Source organism: Cryptomeria japonica, unplaced genomic scaffold, assembly GCF_030272615.1.
Source record: "Cryptomeria japonica unplaced genomic scaffold, Sugi_1.0 HiC_scaffold_185, whole genome shotgun sequence".
Taxonomy (NCBI): Eukaryota; Viridiplantae; Streptophyta; class Pinopsida; order Cupressales; family Cupressaceae; genus Cryptomeria; species Cryptomeria japonica.
The window spans coordinates 221,505-242,500 of NW_026729007.1; the positions used below are offsets into that span (position 1 = coordinate 221,505).

The window sequence follows — 20,996 nt, forward strand, 5'->3', positions numbered from 1 at the left end:
AGGGTGCAACACCGGGACTTCCCGGGAGGTCACCCATCCCAGTACTACTCCGGCCCAAGCGCGCTTAACTGCGGAGTTCTGATGGGATCCGGTGCACTAACGCTGGTATGATCGCACCCGTTATGAGCTTGTCGCAGTGTGTACTTAGCAAACCGCGACCCACGTGCGAATCCACCCCGGCCACCCACCCCCGTCGAGGTGCACACCCTCCCTCGCGAAGTGCGCCCCGTTCGCCAAGTGTGAGCCCTGCCCGGGTGCGCGCACCTTGCTAGGGCGTCGGGTGTGCACCCGGCCCGGCCTACGTGCGTGCACCTGTAGGGGGCGTCGTGTGCGTGCAGTGTCCCGTCTGCAACGCGGTGCCCACACACCACCTCGGGCGCAACGACCTGCGCTCACATGTGGGCCGAGTGCACCTTGGTGCATGTTCGGGGCGCCTCGGGTGCACGCTCGATCTTGCCCCGGTGCACCAAGGCGCTCGGTTTGCCCCGGGTGCGCACTTGGTGCAAGGTGGGCACCCAAAATAGGGATCAAGCACCAAAACACAAGTTTCGGGATGCAAAATGGGACCCAAGGACCACAAATGCGTTCCAAGACCCATGATGGGTCCACGAGAACAAAAATGTGTTCCGAGACTTAATAAACAAATATTGGGTTTTAGGAGAAGAAACATGCTCTGATGCCCAAAACGAGAATCGACCCCGAAAAGGCCACAGGCCAAAAGTGGGATGCGAGACAAAAAAAAATGGGACCCGAGGACCAAAATTGGGTTCCCAGGTCGAAGACAGGGCAACCGGACAAGAAACGACCTCTAAGGCTCGAAATGAGTCCCGACGACTAAAACTTGACAAGAAGCACCCATCAGGCACCCAACTCGACACCCATGGGATGCCGACCCACCCGGGCTTCCACCTAGCACACCTTGGCACCCACCCACCCTCGCACCCAACCTCGCACCCAACTTAGCACCTTTGAACCCACATTGGCACTCACCCTGACCCTGGCACCTTGGAACCCACATTGGCACTCACCTTGACCCTGGCACCCACCTTTGCACTCACCTTGGGACCCACCCTGGCTCCCACCTCGGCACCCACCCAGACACCCACCTTGGTTCCTTGGCACCCACCTTGGATCCTTGGCACCCACCCCGACACCCACCTTGGCACGCAACTTGGCTACTTGCCACCCACCTTGGCTCCTTGACGCCCACCCCGACAACCACCCCGTGACCTACCCTGGCTAGGGTTGGTGCACACCCACCCTGGTGCCCACCTTGGCACCCACCCTATGACCCACCTTGGCACGCACCTTAGTACCCACCCCGTTACCCACCCTAGGACCCACCCCGTGACCCACCTTGGCCAGGGTGGGTGCCTTGGTGCGCACAACTTGCCTGGGCTGCACACCAGGGCGGGCTCAAGATGGCACCCGCGTTCCGTTTTTTTCACTATCTTTCAAAACGGAAATTTTAAAATCTCATTTTTTTCTTTTTTTTGCCTTTTCTGGAAATTAGTGAAGGCAGCGCATCAAAGGTGCGCAATGCTGGTGCGAACCCGGGAGCGCTCCGATGTGTGCTCCAAGGTGCGGCGTGCACGAAGTCCGAGCCCGGTTTGCCCCGGGTGCGCACCTCGCGTGCACCTTCGCCGGGGTGAGCACCTTGGCTGGGTTGCGCGCCCTGGTGCGTACCAAGGAGCGCTCTGAAGTGTGCTCCAAGGTGCGGCGTGCACGAAGTCGGAGCCCGGTTTGCCCCGGGTGTGCACCTCGGGTGCGCACCTCGCGTGCACCTTCGCTGCGGTGGGCACCTTGGCTGGGTTGCGCGCCTTGGTGGGCACCATGCAGTGCACGAAGTCGGAGCCCGGTTTGCCCCGGGCGCGCACCTCCGCCAGGGTGGGCACCTTGGTGCGCACAACTTGCCTGGGCTGCGCATCAGGAAGGGCTCAAGATGGCACCCGCGTTCCGTTTTTTTCACTATCTTTCAGAACGGAAATTTTAAAATATCGTTTTTTTTTGCCTTTTCTGGAAATTAGTGAAGGCAGCGCATCAAAGGTGCGCAACGCTGGTGCGAACCTGGGAGCGCTCCGATGTGTGCTCCAAGGTGCGGCGTGCACGAAGTCGGAGCCCGGTTTGCCTCGGGTGCGCCCTGGTGGGCACCATGGTGCGCACCAAGGAGCGCTCCGAAGTGTGCTCCAAGGTGCGGCCTGCACGAAGTCGGAGCCCGGTTTGCCCCGGGTGTGCACCTCGGGTGGGCACCTTGGTGCGCATGCCTTGCCTGGGCTGCGCACCAGGGCGGGCTCAAGATGGCACCCGCGTTCCTTTTTTTTCACTATCTTTCAAAACGGAAATTTTAAAATCTCATTTTTTTTTGCCTTTTTCTGGAAATTAGTGAAGGCAGCGCATCAAAGGTGCGCACCTCGCTGCCCACCACGGTGCGCAACGCCGGTGGGCACCCGGGAGTGCTTCGAAGTGTGCTCCAAGGTGCTGCGTGCACGTTGTCGGAGCCCGGTTTGCCCCGGGTGCGCACCTCGCGTGCACCTTCGTCGGGGTGGGCACCTTGGCTTGGTTTGCCCCGGTTGCGCTCCGAAGCGGGGTTATTGGAGCGCCGCCTCTTTTTTTGTCGGAGCGTTTGGTGGGGTTTCTCGCATTGGCTCTTCCGAGGCCCGGTTGCCACCCTGGCGCGCACGAAGTCGGAAGTAGGGTTAATTGCCCGGGTGCGCACCTTTGCCAGGGTGGCACCTTACCTGGGCTGCGCACCAGGGCGGGCTCAAGATGGCACGCGCGTTCCGTTTTTTTCACTATCTTTCAAAACGGAAATTTTAAAATCTCCTTTTTTTTTTGCCTTTTCTGGAAATTAGTGAAGGCAGCGCATCAAAGGTGCGCACCTCGCTGCCCACCTTGGTGTGCTCTGAGGTGCGCACCCGGGAGCGCTACGAAGTGTGCTCCAAGGTGCGGCGTGCACGTTGTCGGAGCCCGGTTTGCCCCGGGTGCGCACCTCGCCTGCACCTTGGCCGGGGTGGGCACCTTGGCTGGGTTTGCCCAGGGTGCGCTCCGAAGCGGGGTTACTGGAGCGCCCCCTCTTTTTTTGTCAGAGAGTTTGGTGGGGTTTCTCGCATTGGCTCTTCCCAGGCCCGGTTGTTGGGTGCGCTCCCACCCTGGCGCGCGCGAAGTTGGAAGTTGGGTTAATTGCCCGGGCGCGCACCTTCGCCAGGGTGGGCACCTTGGTGCGCAAACCTTGGCTGGGCTGCGCACCAGGGCGGGCTCAAGATGGCACCAGCATTCCCTTTTTCTCACTATCTTTCAAAACGGAAATTTTAAAATCTCGTTTTTTTTTTGCCTTTTATGGAAATTAGTGAAGGCATCGCATCAAAGGTGCGCACCTCGCTGCCCACCTTGGTGTGCTCCGAGGTGCCCACCACGGTGCGCAACGCCGGTGCGAACCCGGGAGCGCCCCGATGTGTGCTCCAAGGTGCGGCGTGCACGAAGTCGGACCCCGGTTTGCCCCGGGTGCGCACCTCGCGTGCACCTTGGTGCGCACACCTTGGCTGGGTTGCGCGGCCTGGTGGGCACCATGGTGCGCACCAAGGAGCGCTCCGAAGTGTGCTCCAAGGTGCGGCGTGCACGAAGTCGGAGCCCGGTTTGCCCCGGGTGCGCACCTTCGCCGCGGTGGGCACCATGGCGTGCACGAAGTCGGAGCCCGGTTTGCCCCGGGTGCGCACCTCGCGTGCACCTTCGCCGGGGTGGGCACCTCGGCTGGGTTGCGCGCCCTGGTGCGCACCAAGGAGCGCTCTGAAGTGTGCTCCAAGGTGCGGCGTGCACGAAGTCGGAGCCCGGTTTGCCCCGGGTGTGCACCTCGGGTGCGCACCTCGCGTGCACCTTCGCTGCGGTGGGCACCTTGGCTGGGTTGCGCGCCTTGGTGGGCACCATGCAGTGCACGAAGTCGGAGCCCGGATTGCCCCGGGCGCGCACCTCCGCCAGGGTGGGCACCTTGGTGCGCACAACTTGCCTGGGCTGCGCACCAGGAAGGGCTCAAGATGGCACCCGCGTTCCGTTTTTTTCACTATCTTTCAGAACGGAAATTTTAAAATCTCGTTTTTTTTTGCCTTTTCTGGAAATTAGTGAAGGCAGCGCATCAAAGGTGCGCAACGCTGGTGCGAACCTGGGAGCGCTCCGATGTGTGCTCCAAGGTGCGGCGTGCACGAAGTCGGACCCCGGTTTGCCCCGGGTGCGCACCTCGCGTGCACCTTGGTGCGCACACCTTGGCTGGGTTGCGCGCCCTGGTGGGCACCATGGTGCGCACCAAGGAGCGCTCCGAAGTGTGCTCCAAGGTGCGGCGTGCACGAAGTCGGAGCCCGGTTTGCCCCGGGTGCGCACCTCGCGTGCACCTTCGCCGCGGTGGGCACCATGGCGTGCACGAAGTCGGAGCCCGGTTTGCCCCGGGTGCGCACCTCGCGTGCACCTTCGCCGGGGTGGGCACCTTGGTGTGCAGACCTTGGCTGGGTTGCGCGCCCTGGTGGGCACCATGGTGCGCACCAAGGAGCGCTCCGAAGTGTGCTCCAAGGTGCGGCCTGCACGAAGTCGGAGCCCGGTTTGCCCCGGGTGTGCACCTCGGGTGGGCACCTTGGTGCGCATGCCTTGCCTGGGCTGCGCACCAGGGCGGGCTCAAGATGGCACCCGCGTTCCTTTTTTTTCACTATCTTTCAAAACGGAAATTTTAAAATCTCATTTTTTTTTGCCTTTTTCTGGAAATTAGTGAAGGCAGCGCATCAAAGGTGCGCACCTCGCTGCCCACCACGGTGCGCAACGCCGGTGGGCACCCGGGAGTGCTTCGAAGTGTGCTCCAAGGTGCTGCGTGCACGTTGTCGGAGCCCGGTTTGCCCCGGGTGCGCACCTCGCGTGCACCTTCGTCGGGGTGGGCACCTTGGCTGGGTTTGCCCCGGCTGCGCTCCGAAGCGGGGTTATTGGAGCGCCGCCTCTTTTTTTGTCGGAGCGTTTGGTGGGGTTTCTCGCATTGGCTCTTCCGAGGCCCGGTTGCCACCCTGGCGCGCACGAAGTCGGAAGTAGGGTTAATTGCCCGGGTGCGCACCTTTGCCAGGGTGGGCACCTTACCTGGGCTGCGCACCAGGGCGGGCTCAAGATGGCACGCGCGTTCCGTTTTTTTCACTATCTTTCAAAACGGAAATTTTAAAATCTCCTTTTTTTTTTGCCTTTTCTGGAAATTAGTGAAGGCAGCGCATCAAAGGTGCGCACCTCGCTGCCCACCTTGGTGTGCTCTGAGGTGCGCACCCGGGAGCGCTACGAAGTGTGCTCCAAGGTGCGGCGTGCACGTTGTCGGAGCCCGGTTTGCCCCGGGTGCGCACCTCGCCTGCACCTTGGCCGGGGTGGGCACCTTGGCTGGGTTTGCCCAGGGTGCGCTCCGAAGCGGGGTTACTGGAGCGCCCCCTCTTTTTTTGTCAGAGCGTTTGGTGGGGTTTCTCGCATTGGCTCTTCCCAGGCCCGGTTGTTGGGTGCGCTCCCACCCTGGCGCGCGCGAAGTTGGAAGTTGGATTAATTGCCCGGGCGCGCACCTTCGCCAGGGTGGGCACCTTGGTGCGCACACCTTGGCTGGGCTGCGCACCAGGGCGGGCTCAAGATGGCACCAGCATTCCCTTTTTCTCACTATCTTTCAAAACGGAAATTTTAAAATCTCGTTTTTTTTTTGCCTTTTATGGAAATTAGTGAAGGCATCGCATCAAAGGTGCGCACCTCGCTGCCCACCTTGGTGTGCTCCGAGGTGCCCACCACGGTGCGCAACGCCGGTGCGAACCCGGGAGCGCCCCGATGTGTGCTCCAAGGTGCGGCGTGCACGAAGTCGGACCCCGGTTTGCCCCGGGTGCGCACCTCGCGTGCACCTTGGTGCGCACACCTTGGCTGGGTTGCGCGGCCTGGTGGGCACCATGGTGCGCACCAAGGAGCGCTCCGAAGTGTGCTCCAAGGTGCGGCGTGCACGAAGTCGGAGCCCGGTTTGCCCCGGGTACGCACCTCGCGTGCACCTTCGCCGGGGTGGGCACCTCGGCTGGGTTGCGCGCCCTGGTGCGCACCAAGGAGCGCTCCGAAGTGTGCTCCAAGGTGCGGCGTGCACGAAGTCGGAGCCCGGTTTGCCCCGGGTGCGCACCTTCGCCGCGGTGCGCACCATGGCGTGCACGAAGTCGGAGCCCGGTTTGCCCCGGGTGCGCACCTCGCGTGCACCTTCGGCGGGGTTGCGCGCCCTGGTGGGCACCATGGTGCGCACCAAGGAGCGCTCCGAAGTGTGCTCCAAGGTGCGGCGTGCACGAAGTCGGAGCCCGGTTTGCCCCGGGTGCGCACCTCGCGTGCACCTTCGGCGGGGTTGCGCGCCCTGGTGGGCACCATGGTGCGCACCAAGGAGCGCTCCGAAGTGTGCTCCAAGGTGCGGCGTGCACGAAGTCGGAGCCCGGTTTGCCCCGGGTGCGCACCTCGCGTGCACCTTCGCCGCGGTGGGCACCATGGCGTGCACGAAGTCGGAGCCCGGTTTGCCCCGGGTGCGCACCTCGCGTGCACCTTCGCCGGGGTGGGCACCTCGGCTGGGTTGCGCGCCCTGGTGCGCACCAAGGAGCGCTCCGAAGTGTGCTCCAAGGTGCGGCGTGCACGAAGTCGGAGCCCGGTTTGCCCCGGGTGCGCACCTCGCGTGCACCTTCGCCAGGGTGGGCACCTCGGTGCGCACACCTTCTCAATGTTTTCTTGCCTTTTCTGGAAATTGGTGAAGGCAGCGCATCAAAGGTGCGCACCTCGGTGTGCTCCGAGGTGCGAACCCGAGAGCGCTCCGAGGTGCCCACGAAGTCGAAAGTCGGGTTAATTGCATTGTTTTCCCCGGGTGCGCTCCGAGGTGCGCAACATCGGCGCGCACCAAGGAGGGCTCCGAAGTGTGCTCCAAGGTGCGCACGATGGCGTGCACCTCTGGTGCGCACGATTCGGAGCTCGGTTTGACCGGGGTGCGCACACCTTGGCTGGGTTGCGCACCTTTTGTGCGCTCCAAGGTGCGCACGAAGTCGGAGCTCGGTTTGCCCCGGGTGCGCACCTTCGCCAGGGTGCGCACCTTGATGCGCACGCCTTGGCTGGGCTGCGCACCTTGGTGGGCGCCATGGTGCGCACCTTTCGTGCGCTCCAAGGTGCGCACGAAGTCGGAGCTCGGTTTGCCCCGGGTGCGCACCTTGGTGGGCGCCATGGTGCACTCCGAGGTGCCCAAGATTGGTGCGCACCAAGGAGCGCTCCGAAGTGCGCTCCAAGGTGCGCGCGAAGTCGAAAGTTGGGTTAATTGTCCGGTTTGCCTCGGGTGCGCACCTTGCGTGCACCTTCGCCAGGGTGGGCGCCTTGGTGCGCACACCTTGGCTGGGCTGCGCACACCTTGGCACCCGCGTTTCCTTCATTTTAAATTTTTTTTTTTTACAATCTCTCAAGTGGGAAATTCTATAATCTCAACTTTTTTTGCCTTTTCAGGAAACTTTTGAATGGAGCGCATCATTGGTGCGCTCCGAAGTGTGCTCCAAAGCTCTCTCCAGCTGCGTGCACCTGCCCCGGCCGCGCACCCGGCCCCGCCCAGCTTCGCTCACCTGTCCCGGGCGTCTGGTGCGGAACCTTAGAGTAAGAAACATCACCGTGCACCTTGGCCAACGTGCGCGACTCGACCGAGCGCGCACTGGCCGAGGTGCACACCGATTTCACCTGGGTGCGCGCGCAGCACCTCGGGCGCACCGGGGTGCGCGCACAACGCCCGGGTTGCACCGTGGCCTGTGTGCTCGGGGTGCCTCGGGTGCGCGCTCGGTGTCGCCCCCGCGCGCGCGGTAGTGCGGGCAGCGCACCCCGGCCCGGCCCGGCCCCGACGAGAACGCAAACGGGCAAAAGGTTTATTCAAATAGCATTGCGACGCCCGGCGAAAAACTAAAAAAGGGTGCAACACCGAGACTTCCCGGGAGGTCACCCATCCCAGTACTACTCCGGCCCAAGCGCGCTTAACTGCGGAGTTCTGATGGGATCCGGTGCACTAATGCTGGTATGATCGCACCCGTTATGAGCTTGTCGCAGTGTGTACTTAGCAAACCGCGACCCACGTGCGAATCCACCCCGGCCACCCACCCCCGTCGAGGTGCACACCCTCCCTCGCGAAGTGCGCCCCGTTCGCCAAGTGTGAGCCCTGCCCGGGTGCGCGCACCTTGCTAGGGCGTCGGGTGTGCACCCGGCCCGGCCTACGTGCGTGCACCTGGAGGGGGCGTCGTGTGCGTGCAGTGTCCCGTCTGCAACGCGGTGCCCACACACCACCTCGGGCGCAACGACCTGCGCTCACATGTGGGCCGAGTGCACCTTGGTGCATGTTCGGGGCGCCTCGGGTGCACGCTCGATCTTGCCCCGGTGCACCAAGGCGCTCGGTTTGCCCCGGGTGCGCACTTGGTGCAAGGTGGGCACCCAAAATAGGGATCAAGCACCAAAACACAAGTTTCGGGATGCAAAATGGGACCCAAGGACCACAAATGCGTTCCAAGACCCATGATGGGTCCACGAGAACAAAAATGTGTTCCGAGACTTAATAAACAAATATTGGGTTTTAGGAGAAGAAACATGCTCTGATGCCCAAAACGAGAATCGACCCCGAAAAGGCCACAGGCCAAAAGTGGGATGCGAGACAAAAAAAAATGGGACCCGAGGACCAAAATTGGGTTCCCAGGTCGAAGACAGGGCAACCGGACAAGAAACGACCTCTAAGGCTCGAAATGAGTCCCGACGACTAAAACTTGACAAGAAGCACCCATCAGGCACCCAACTCGACACCCATGGGATGCCGACCCACCCGGGCTTCCACCTAGCACACCTTGGCACCCACCCACCCTCGCACCCAACCTCGCACCCAACTTAGCACCTTTGAACCCACATTGGCACTCACCCTGACCCTGGCACCTTGGAACCCACATTGGCACTCACCTTGACCCTGGCACCCACCTTTGCACTCACCTTGGGACCCACCCTGGCTCCCACCTCGGCACCCACCCAGACACCCACCTTGGTTCCTTGGCACCCACCTTGGATCCTTGGCACCCACCCCGACACCCACCTTGGCACGCAACTTGGCTACTTGCCACCCACCTTGGCTCCTTGACGCCCACCCCGACAACCACCCCGTGACCTACCCTGGCTAGGGTTGGTGCACACCCACCCTGGTGCCCACCTTGGCACCCACCCTATGACCCACCTTGGCACGCACCTTAGTACCCACCCCGTTACCCACCCTAGGACCCACCCCGTGACCCACCTTGGCCAGGGTGGGTGCACCCACCCTGGTGCCCACCTTGGCACCCACCCATCCTAGCACCCAGCCTGTGACCGGGCTTGGAACCCAACCTTGCACCCGCACCCGTCTTGGCCAGTGTGGGTGCGCACCCATCCTGGCACCCACGTTGTGACACACCCTTTAACCCACGCACCCTAGCACCCACGTTGGCACCCACCTTGGAACCCAACCTAGCAACTTGGCACCCACCCCGTGACCCACCTTGGCATCCACCATAGCAGTCGCCGACTTGGCACCCACCTCGGCACCCACCTTGACACTTGTGGACCCACCTTGCCACTCACCCTAGCATCGACCCATCCTAGCACCCACCCTGGCACCTTTGCACCCTAGCACTCACCCATCCTAGCACCTAACCTGTGACCCACCTTGACACTCACCCTCGCACCCACCTTGGAACCCAACCTAGCACCCACCCACCCTGACACCAACCCTAGCACCTACCCACCCTTGCACCCACCCTGTGACCCATCTTGGCACCCACCCATCCTACCACTCAACCTATCACCCACCTTCTCACCCACCTTGGCATCCACCTTAGCACCCACCCACACTGGCACCTTGGCACCCACCTCGGGCAAGGTGGGTGCACACCCACCCTGGCACCCAATTTAGAACCCACCGAGCATGTTACCCACCTTGGCACCCACATTGCAGCCCACCCTAGTACCCACCCTATGACCCACATTGGCATCCACACCCTAGCACCCAGGCACCTCGACACCCGCCTTGACACCCACCCTAGCACTGAACCTGTGACCCACCTTGGAACTCACCCTAGAACTCACCCACCCTGTGAACCACCTTGGCATCCACCTTAGCACCCACCCACCTTGGCACCCACTCTAGCACTCACCCATCCTAACACCCAACTTGTTACCCACCTTGGCACCCGCCCTCGCGTCCACCTTGAAACCCACCCTAGCACCCACCCACGCAGGAGCCCACCTTGGCACCCAACCTAACACCCACGCATCCTGGCACCCAACTTGTGACCCACCTTGGAACCCACCCTAGTACCCACCTTTGAACCCACTATATCACCAACCCACCTTGGCACCCACCCTATGACCCTCTTTGGAATCCACCCTAGCACGCACCCACCCTGGCACCCACCATGGAGCGCACCCTAGCACCCACCCACCTCGGCACGCACCTCAACACCCACCTTGGTGTGCGCACTGCGCCAACCTCTCAAAGACCCTATGTGGTGCGCTCCAAAGTGTACACCTTTGGTGCGCTCCAAGGTGCGCACCTTTGGTGCACACCGAGGTGCACACCAAAGTGTGCACCGAGGTGAGCACCAAAGTGCACTCCAGGGTGCACACCAAGGCGTGCACCTTTGGTGCGGTCAATGCAAACGAATTCGGAAGTTGGGGTCGATGTCCTAATCGCTGCTGCAGACTACACGTATGAGAATCGGACAAATAGCTTTATATAGGGGAGGTGTTGCGTTTGATGGGTCGACTCCCCTGGTTGTGTGCACTGCACCAACTTCAAAGACCCTGTCTTGTTTAAGAAGTCAAAAGTTGGGGTGGATGTCCTAATCATTGCTGCAGTCTACGCATGTATGAGAATCAGACAAATAGCTTATATAGGGGAGGTGTTGCATTCGGTGGGTTGACTCCCCTGGTTGTGCGCACTGCGCCAACCTCAAAGACCCCGCATAGCAGAAGAAGTCGGAAGTCGGATTTTGGTGAGCACCAAGGCGTGCACCTTTGGTGCGGTCAACGCAGACGAATTCAGAAGTTGGGGTGGATGTCCTAATCGTTGTTGCAGGCTACACATGTATGAGAATCAGACAAATAGCTTATATAGGGGAGGTGTTGGGTTTGATGGGTCAACTCCCTTGGTTGTGCGCATTACGCCAACCTCAAAGACCTTGTTTTCGTTAAGAAGTCAAAAGTTGGGGTCAATGTCCTAATGGCTCCTGCAGGCTACACATGTATGAGAATCGGACAAATAGCTTATATAGGGGAGGTGTTGGGTTTGATGGGTCGACTCCCCTGGTTGTGCGCATTACGTCAACCTCAAAGACCTTGTTTTCGTTAAGAAGTCAAAAGTTGGGGTCGATGTCCTAATTGCTCCTGTAGACTACACATGTATGAGAATCAGACAAATAGCTTATATAGGGGAGGTGTTGGGTTTGATGGGTTGACTCCCCTAGTTGTTCGCATTACACCAACCTCAAAGACCTTGTTTTCGTTTAGAAGCCGAAAGTTGGGGTCGATGTCCTAATTGCTCCTGCAGGCTACGCATGTATGAGAATCAGACAAATAGCTTATATAGGGGAGGTGTTGGGTTTGATGGGTCGACTCCCCTGGTTGTGCGCATTGCGCCAACCTCAAAGACCCTGCATTGCGGATGAAGTCGAAAGTCAGAGTTTGGTGTGCTACAAGGTGTGGTCGAAGGTGCTCACCTAGGTGTGCACCTTTGGAGCACAGGAAAAGTGCCCTCCAAAAGTGCGCACCTTTGGAGTGCACAAAAGTGCCCTCCAAAAGTGCGCACCTTTGGAGCGCAGAAAAGTGCCCTCCAAAAAGTGCCCTCCAAAAGTGCGCACCTTTGGAGCGCAGAAAAGTGCCCTCCAAAAAGTGCCCTCCAAAAGTGCGCACCTTTGGAGCGCAGAAAAGTGCCCTCCAAAAAGTGCCCTCCAAAAGTGCGCACCTTTGGAGCGCAGAAAAGTGCCCTCCAAAAAGTGCCCTCCAAAAGTGCGCACCTTTGGAGCGCAGAAAAGTGCCCTCCAAAAAGTGCCCTCCAAAAGTGCGCACCTTTGGAGCGCAGAAAAGTGCCCTCCAAAAAGTGCCCTCCAAAAGTGCGCACCTTTGGAGCGCAGAAAAGTGCCCTCCAAAAAGTGCCCTCCAAAAGTGCGCACCTTTGGAGCGCAGAAAAGTGCCCTCCAAAAAGTGCCCTCCAAAAGTGCGCACCTTTGGAGCGCAGAAAAGTGCCCTCCAAAAAGTGCCCTCCAAAAGTGCGCACCTTTGGAGCGCAGAAAAGTGCCCTCCAAAAGTGCGCACTTTTGGTGCGCACCAAGGCGCTGGTTCGGTCGTTGCAGGCGAGTTCGGAAGTTGGGGTCGATGTCCTGAGCGGAGGTGCAAACTACACAGGTGTCGGAATCGGACAAATAGCTTATATAGGGGAGGTGTATGCTTCGATGGGTCGACTCCCCAGGTTGAGCGCACCGCGCCAACCTCAAAGACCCTACGGTATGGATGAAGTCGGAAGTTGGGTCCGATGACCGATTCGATTAGTAGGTATGCTCATGAGGTCGGAATTTGGGTCCGATGACCTGCCATGTGCAGGAAGGCGAATGTTGACACTGTGCGTTGCAAGGTGCACACCAAGGCGCTGGTGCGGTCTTTTTAGTCGAGTTCGGAAGTTGGGGTCGATGTCCTGATCGGAGGTGCAAGCTACACAGGTGTGGGAATCGGACAAATAGCTTATATAGGGGAGGTGTATGCTTCGTTGGGTCGACTCCCCGGGTTGAGCGCACCGCGCCAACCTCAAAGACCCTACGGTATGGATGAAGTCGGAAGTTGGGTCCGATGACCGATTCGATATGTAGGCATACTCGCGAGGTCGGAATTTGGGTCCGATGACCTGCCACGTGCAGGAAGGCGAATGTTGGCACTGTGCGTTGCAAGGTGCGCACCAAGGCGCTGGTTCGGTCGTTGGAGGCGAGTTCGGAAGTTGGGGTCGATGTCTTGATCGGAGGTGCAAACTACACAGGTGTGGGAATCGGACAAATAGCTTATATAGGGGAGGTGTATGCTTCGTTGGGTCGACTCCCCGGGTTGAGCGCACCGCGCCAACCTCAAAGACCCTACGGTATGGATGAAGTCGGAAGTTGGGTCCGATGACCGATTCGATATGTAGGCATACTCGCGAGGTCGGAATTTGGGTCCGATGACCTGCCATGTGCAGGAAGGCGAATGTTGGGACTGTGCGTCGCAAGGTGCGCACCAAGGCGCTGGTGCCGTCGTTGCAGTCGAGTTCGGAAGTTGGGGTCGATGTCCTGGTCAGAGGTGCAAACTACACAGGTGTGGGAATCGGACAAATAGCTTATATAGGGGAGGTGTATGCTTCGATGGGTCGACTCCCTGGGTTGAGCGCACCGCGCCAACCTCAAAGACCCTACAGTATGGATGAAGTCGGAAGTTGGGTCCGATGACCGATTCGATACGTAGGCATATTGGCGAGGTCTGAATTTGTGTCCGATGACCTGCCATGCGCAGGAAGGCGGAATTTGGGTCCGATGACCGAGTTGATGGCGTGCCATGCGCAGAAAGGCGGAATTTGGGTCCGATGACCGAGTTGATGTTGATGGCCCGCCATGCACAGGAAGGCGGAATTTGGGTCCGATGACCGATTTGAAGGCGTGCCATACGCAAAAAGGCGGAGTTTGGGTCCGATGACCGAGTTGATATTGATGGCCCGCCATGCGCAGGAAGGCGGAATTTGGGTCCGATGACCTGACATACGCATGGAGTCCGACTCGGGGGCCGATGTTCGATTCGATGACTTGCATTGTGGGTAAAGTCGGAAGTTGTGGTCTTTGACCCGATTCGATGACCAGACTTCGGCTGCTTGAGAATCGGACAAATAACTTATATAGGGGAGGTAGTGTTCTCGAGCATCCTCCCCCCGTGCCCGTTTATGTCGATTGATGCTGGTGCTCGACTGGTTGGAGCGCTCGGATGCAAAAATCTTGCACCAGGATTTATCGATTGTGATGGACACGGCAAGTCTCCTGATTGCTATGCAGGAGCTCATCGTGAATCTCTATGCGGCCTTGGTATGGACTCGACCTGCGGAATGGTTCGGCAATGGTAGTCGCTCCAACACGTCCTTGCAATGGCCACAGAGGTGATTCGACTAGAGCTCCAGTCTAGCTTTTGGGTTGCTTGGCGGACTGGTATAGCCGCGATCGAGTTCCGGCCATGAACGTTTTAGATAGCTCTTGGGCTTTCTGGGACGGAAGTCGGAAGTTTGGGCTGTTGTCCGATTTGATGACCATTCTTCGGATGTGTGAGAATCGGACAAATAACTTATATAGGGGACTGTGTTGTCTCACGCAGCCCCCTCCGTGCCCCTCTATCTCGACCGATGTTGGTGCTTGAAAGGGTTGGGATCGCTCGGATTTATAAACGTGCACCACCATTTGTCGAGTGTGAGGGACGCGGCAGGTCTCCTAAATGCTATGCGGGCGCTCTCTGAGAATCTCTATCCGGCCTCGACACAGACTAGTCTTGCTGAATGGTTTGGCACTGGTAGTCGATCCAACACGTCGTTGTTGTGGCCGCCTAGGCGATTCGATTCGAGCCCCCGTCTAGCTTTTGGGTTGCTTGGCGGATTTTGCCCTATCCGCAAGTGAGCTCGGTCCCTAAACGTTCGAGAAACCCGATTGCTATGCGCCGACTCTCTTTCTTGCGAGCCTCCATCTAGCTTTTGGGTCTCTACGGAACGGAAGTCGGAATCTGGGACCGTTGTTTGATTCGACGAGGCAGACTACGGTTGTGCGAGAATCGGACAAATAACTTATATAGGGGAGGTGTTGATTGGAGCATTCTCCCCCGTGCCCCTCTAACTCGACCAATGCTGGCGCTCGAACGGTGGTAGCGCTCGGATTTTCATTGAGCGCCAGCATTGGTCGATTTAGAGGGGCATGCGAGATTCCCGAATGCTATGCGAGGGCTCTAACGGAAATGTCTATTGGTTTCGGTATGGATGCAATTGCGAGTGGTTCGGCAAAGGTAGTCGTTCCGATGCGTCCATGTCGTGGCCAAATCGATAATTCGATTTGAGCCCTCGTATAGCATTTGGGTCTCTCGATGTGATTCCGCATTCCAGTCCCTTTGGGCACTGCTTGAGCCGCATCCCAGGGGGTTCCCTTCCCAATAATCTGCCTCGCAACCCGATTGCTATGCGGTGAGGCTCCTCGGCCGCCTCGGAACTATCTGTGTATCAGACGCATCGCGGGATAAGGGGTTGGCAACGGTAGTCGCCCCAAGCGCGTCCGATGCTTGGACCATTCCGAGGCGGCCCCGAAGCCTCTTCCGTCTAGCCGTTGGGTCCTTCTCGCCGCATCCCTCGCCTCGCACCCCGATTGCTATGCGGTGAGGCTCCTCGGCCGCCTCGGAACTATCTGTGTATCGGACGCGTCGCGGGATAAGGGGTTGTCACTGGTAGTCGCCCCAAGCGCGTCCGATGCTTGGACCATTCCGAGGCGGCCCTGAAGCCTCTTCCGTCTAGCCGTTGGGTCCTTCTCGCCGCATCCCTCGCCTCGCACCCCGATTGCTATGCGGTGAGGCTCCTCGGCCGCCTCGGAACTATCTGTGTATCGGACGCGTCGCGGGATAAGGGGTTGTCATTGGTAGTCGCCCCAAGCGCGTCCGATGCTTGGACCATTCCGAGGCGGCCCTGAAGCCTCTTCCGTCTAGCCGTTGGGTCCTTCTCGCCGCATCCCTCGCCTCGCACCCCGATTGCTATGCGGTGAGGCTCCTCGGCCGCCTCGGAACTATCTGTGTATCGGACGCGTCGCGGGATAAGGGGTTGTCACTGGTAGTCGCCCCAAGCGCGTCCGATGCTTGGACCATTCCGAGGCGGCCCTGAAGCCTCTTCCGTCTAGCCGTTGGGTCCTTCTCGCCGCATCCCTCGCCTCGCACCCCGATTGCTATGCGGTGAGGCTCCTCGGCCGCCTCGGAACTATCTGTGTATCGGACGCGTCGCGGGATAAGGGGTTGTCACTGGTAGTCGCCCCAAGCGCGTTCGATGCTTGGACCATTCCGAGGCGGCCCTGAAGCCTCTTCCGTCTAGCCGTTGGGTCCTTCTCGCCGCATCCCTCGCCTCGCACCCCGATTGCTATGCGGTGAGGCTCCTCGGCCGCCTTGGAACTATCTGTGTATCGGACGCGTCGCGGGATAAGGGGTTGTCACTGGTAGTCGCCCCAAGCGCGTCCGATGCTTGGACCATTCCGAGGCGGACCCGAAGCCTCTTCCGTCTAGCCGTTGGGTCCTTCTCGCCGCATCCTTCGCCTCGCACCCCGATTGCTATGCGGTGAGGCTCCTCGGCCGCCTCGGAACTATCTGTGTATCGGACGCGTCGCGGGATAAGGGGTTGTCACTGGTAGTCGCCCCAAGCGCGTCCGATGCTTGGACCATTCCGAGGCGGACCCGAAGCCTCTTCCGTCTAGCCGTTGGGTCCTTCTCGCCGCATCCCTCGCCTCGCACCCCGATTGCTATGCGGTGAGGCTCCTCGGCCGCCTTGGAACTATCTGTGTATCGGACGCGTCGCGGGATAAGGGGTTGTCACTGGTAGTCGCCCCAAGCGCGTCCGATGCTTGGACCATTCCGAGGCGGACCCGAAGCCTCTTCCGTCTAGCCGTTGGGTCCTTCTCGCCGCATCCCTCGCCTCGCACCCCGATTGCTATGCGGTGAGGCTCCTCGGCCGCCTTGGAACTATCTGTGTATCGGACGCGTCGCGGGATAAGGGGTTGTCACTGGTAGTCGCCCCAAGCGCGTCCGATGCTTGGACCATTCCGAGGCGGACCCGAAGCCTCTTCCGTCTAGCCGTTGGGTCCTTCTCGCCGCATCCCTCGCCTCGCACCCCGATTGCTATGCGGTGAGGCTCCTCGGCCGCCTTGGAACTATCTGTGTATCGGACGCGTCGCGGGATAAGGGGTTGTCACTGGTAGTCGCCCCAAGCGCGTCCGATGCTTGGACCATTCCGAGGCGGCCCCGAAGCCTCTTCCGTCTAGCCGTTGGGTCCTTCTCGCCGCATCCCTCGCCTCGCACCCCGATTGCTATGCGGTGAGGCTCCTCGGCCGCCTTGGAACTATCTGTGTATCGGACGCGTCGCGGGATAAGGGGTTGTCACTGGTAGTCGCCCCAAGCGCGTCCGATGCTTGGACCATTCCGAGGCGGCCCCGAAGCCTCTTCCGTGTAGCCGTTGGGTCCTTCTCGCCGCATCCCTCGCCTCGCACCCCGATTGCTATGCGGTGAGGCTCCTCGGCCGCCTTGGAACTATCTGTGTATCGGACGCGTCGCGGGATAAGGGGTTGTCACTGGTAGTCGCCCCAAGCGCGTCCGATGCTTGGACCATTCCGAGGCGGACCTGAAGCCTCTTCCCTCTAGCCGTTGGGGCTTTCTCGCCGCATCCCTCGCCTCGCACCCTGATTGCTATGCTGTGAGGCTCCTCGGCCGCCTTGGAACTATCTGTGTATCGGACGCATCGCGGGATAAGGGGTTGGCAGTGGTAGTCGCCCCAAGCGCATCCGATGCTTGGACCATTCCGAGGCGGCCCTGCAGCCTCTTCCGTCTAGCCGTTGGGGCCATCTCGCCGCATCCCCCACCTCGCACCACGATTGCTATGCGGTGAGGCTCCTTGGCCGCCTCGGAACTATCTGTGTATCGGACGCATCGCGGGATAAGGGGTTGTCACTGGTAGTCGCCCCAAGCGCGTCCGATGCTTGGACTATTCCGAGGCGGCCCTGCAGCCTCTTCCGTCTAGCCGTTGGGGCCATCTCGCTGCATCCCCCACCTCCTCGGCCGCCTCGGAACTATCTGTGTATCGGACGCATCGCGGGATAAGGGGTTGGCAGTGGTAGTCGCCCCAAGCGCGTCCGATGCTTGGACTATTCCGAGGCAGCCCTGCAGCCTCTTCCGTCTAGCCTTTGGGGCCATCTCGCCGCATCCCTCGCCTCGCACCCCGATTGCTATGCGGTGAGGCTCCTCGGCCGCCTGGGAACTATCTTCGTATCGGACGCATCGCGGGATAAGGGGTTGTCACTGGTAGTCGCCCCAAGCGCGTCCGATGCTTGGACTATTCCGAGGCGGCCCTGTGGCCTCTTCCGTCTAGCCGTTGGGGCCATCTCGCCGCATCCCCCACCTCGCACCCCGATTGCTATGCGGTGAGGCTCTTCGGCCGCCTTGGAACTATCTTCGTATCGGACGCATCGCGGGATAAGGGGTTGTCACTGGTAGTGGCCCCAAGCGCGTCCGATGCTTGGACTATTCCGAGGCGGCCCTGCAGCCTCTTCCGTCTAGCCGTTGGGGCCATCTCGCCGCATCCCCCACCTCGCACCCCGATTGCTATGCGGTGAGGCTCCTCGGCCGCCTTGGAACTATCTTCGTATCGGACGCATCGCGGGATAAGGGGTTGTCACTGGTAGTCGCCCCAAGCGCGTCCGATGCTTGGACTATTCCGACGCGGCCCTGTGGCCTCTTCCGTCTAGCCGTTGGGGCCATCTCGCCGCATCCCCCACCTCGCACCCCGATTGCTATGCGGTGAGGCTCCTCGGCCGCCTTGGAACCATCTTCGTATCGGACGCATCGCGGGATAGGGGGCTGTCACTGGTAGTCGCCCCAAGCGTGTCCGATGCTTGGACCATTCCTAGGCGGCCCTGAAGCCTCTTCCGTCTAGCCGTTGGGGCCTTCCCGCCCCATCCCTCGCCTCGCACCCCCGATTGCTATGCGGTGAGGCTCCTCGGCCGCCTTGGAACCATCTGTGTATCGGACGCATCGCGGGATAAGGGGTTGGCACTGGCAGTCGCCCCAAGCGCGTCCGATGCTTGGACCATTCCGAGGTGGCCCTGAAGCCTCTTCCGTCTAGCCGTTGGGGCCTTCCCGCCCCATCCCTCGCCTCGCACCCCGATTGATATGCGGTGAGGCTCCTCGGCCGCCTTGGAACTATCTGTGTATCGGACGCATCGCGGGATAAGGGGTTGGCACTGGTAGTCGTCCCAATCGCATCCGATGCTTGGACCATTCCGAGGCGGCCCTGCAGCCTCTTCCGTTTAGCCGTCGGGGCCTTCCCGCCGCATCCCTCGCCTCGCATCCCGATTCCTATGCGGTGAGTCTTCTCGGCCGCCGCGGAACTATACCTGTTATTGCTACTGCATCCTTCGGCTGGTAACCTCCTCTGCCGCCTTGGAACGTTCTCTTTGTCGGACGCGTCGCGGGATAAGGGGTTGGCACTGGTAGTCGCCCCAAGCGCGCCCGATGCATAGACCGCTCCGAGTCGACCTTGCTTTCAGCCTCTCACATGCATAGACCTCTCTGAGTCGACCCTGCAGCCTCTCACGTTTAGCCTTTGGAATCTCGCCTCACAACATGATTGCTATCCTTGATGCATCCCTTGCCTCGAGCCCTGATTGCTTTCTTGGCTGCATCCCTCCTCTCCTCACAGCCCGGTTGTCATCACTGCTTCATCCGTCGCTTCATGCATTCTGGCTGCTGGGCCCTTCCCACCGCACACCTCGATTGCTATCTCTTCTGCATCACACACCCCGATTGCTATCTCTGCTACATCCCTCGGCTCTCACTTCTGCATCCTTCGCCTCACACCTCGATTGCTATCAATGCTGCATCCGTAACCTCACACCCCGATTGCTATGCGGGGAGGCTCCTTGGCCGCCTTGGAAATTTCTGTGTGTCGGACGCACCGCGGGATAAGGGGTTGGCACTGGTAGTCGCCCCAAGTGCGCCCGATTCTTAGACCGCTTCGAGGTGACCTCGTAGCCTCTTTCGTCCAGGCTTCCTGCCTTCAACGCCCTTTTTACACCTCGATTGCTATGCGCGGGCTCGTTGGCGTCTATCACCTCTCTGCGAAGAGTGGCACGATGATTGTTGGGGTAAATCGTAGCAGTCCGATCTCTGGCCTTGGGCCATTGTGAGGGCTGATCGATTTCCTGTGCGCATCTCGTGTTCGCCCAGTAACAGACTCGACGACTTGTAATCGGTCTTGTTCCCGATTGTTCCTGGAGGTAGTCTTCGGAACTCTTGGATTTGACCTGTCACTCGAACTGTCCTCTTCCGAGGATGCTTGTGTGTGTGTGCTTGTGCCATTTCCTTGGCGGTATTAACGAGATATTAAAGAGCGGAGTGAGCGCCTCGCCCAGCTATGTTTGGGGCTCTCACTCCCTTACCCGGTGTGCGACCGCTTTGCACGTAGGTTGCGGAGCATCGCGACTCTTTCGATGTTTGGCGGTTGTCTTCCGGTGATGCGTTGGTCCCGAAGTGCACGTTACTAGCATTTCTGCCATTGTTCTCGATCTTTGGCACGTTCCTTCGTTGCAATTGGATATATATCTCCGTTTATACGCGCAGGCTTCTCCCGCCTATTCAGCGCTGTCCCACTCTCAGCACTCTCGTGGTCTCCTTGGCTTCTCTCTCCCGTGAGCGAGCTCTCTTCTCGAGTCTTTTCCATGTCCCATGGAGGTTGCCTTGCGAAATTCGGGCACACAAACGTGACCGGATAAGAGCGGAATTGCCTATGAGGAGAAGCTCACCTTAGGGAGCAGCAATGCCGAGTGTTTCGACAGAGGGTAGAGGGGGCGTTGTTTGGGCGGTTGCACAAAAGAGTGCTACGTTTGCACTGAAGGTTGCTTCTTCGTCTCCGACGAACTCTTCGAGGCAAAAAAGCTTGTTTACGGGGTCGAGGTGGGACTGTTCGTGCGAGTTGCGCCACCAAAAGTGCGTAGGGGGCATATACCTGGGAAATGGATGTCTCTGAGTGGCCTTACTCGGTCGCGTGCACGGTGCATTCTCTAACGGCAGGACTGTCGCGAGCATGTGCGGTTCGGATGTTTTCGGGTAAAGGGTTCCGTACGGGATGTTCTTCCCAGGCTCCTGTGAACCGAGACTCTGCATCGTCATGCTCCGGCTCCCGT

At 59.9% G+C, this 20,996-nt stretch overlaps 2 non-coding genes across 2 annotated transcripts; both read right to left on the minus strand.

Moving 5' to 3' along the window:
- Nucleotides 1-119, minus strand: LOC131867830 (5S ribosomal RNA). The gene has a single exon (XR_009366362.1). It is a non-coding gene; the product is annotated as a 5S ribosomal RNA (ribosomal RNA).
- A 7,817-nt stretch (nucleotides 120-7,936) lies between these two features.
- On the minus strand, nucleotides 7,937-8,055 carry LOC131867839 (5S ribosomal RNA). Its single transcript, XR_009366371.1, has one exon. It is a non-coding gene; the product is annotated as a 5S ribosomal RNA (ribosomal RNA).
- Nucleotides 8,056-20,996: the final 12,941 nt, after the last annotated feature.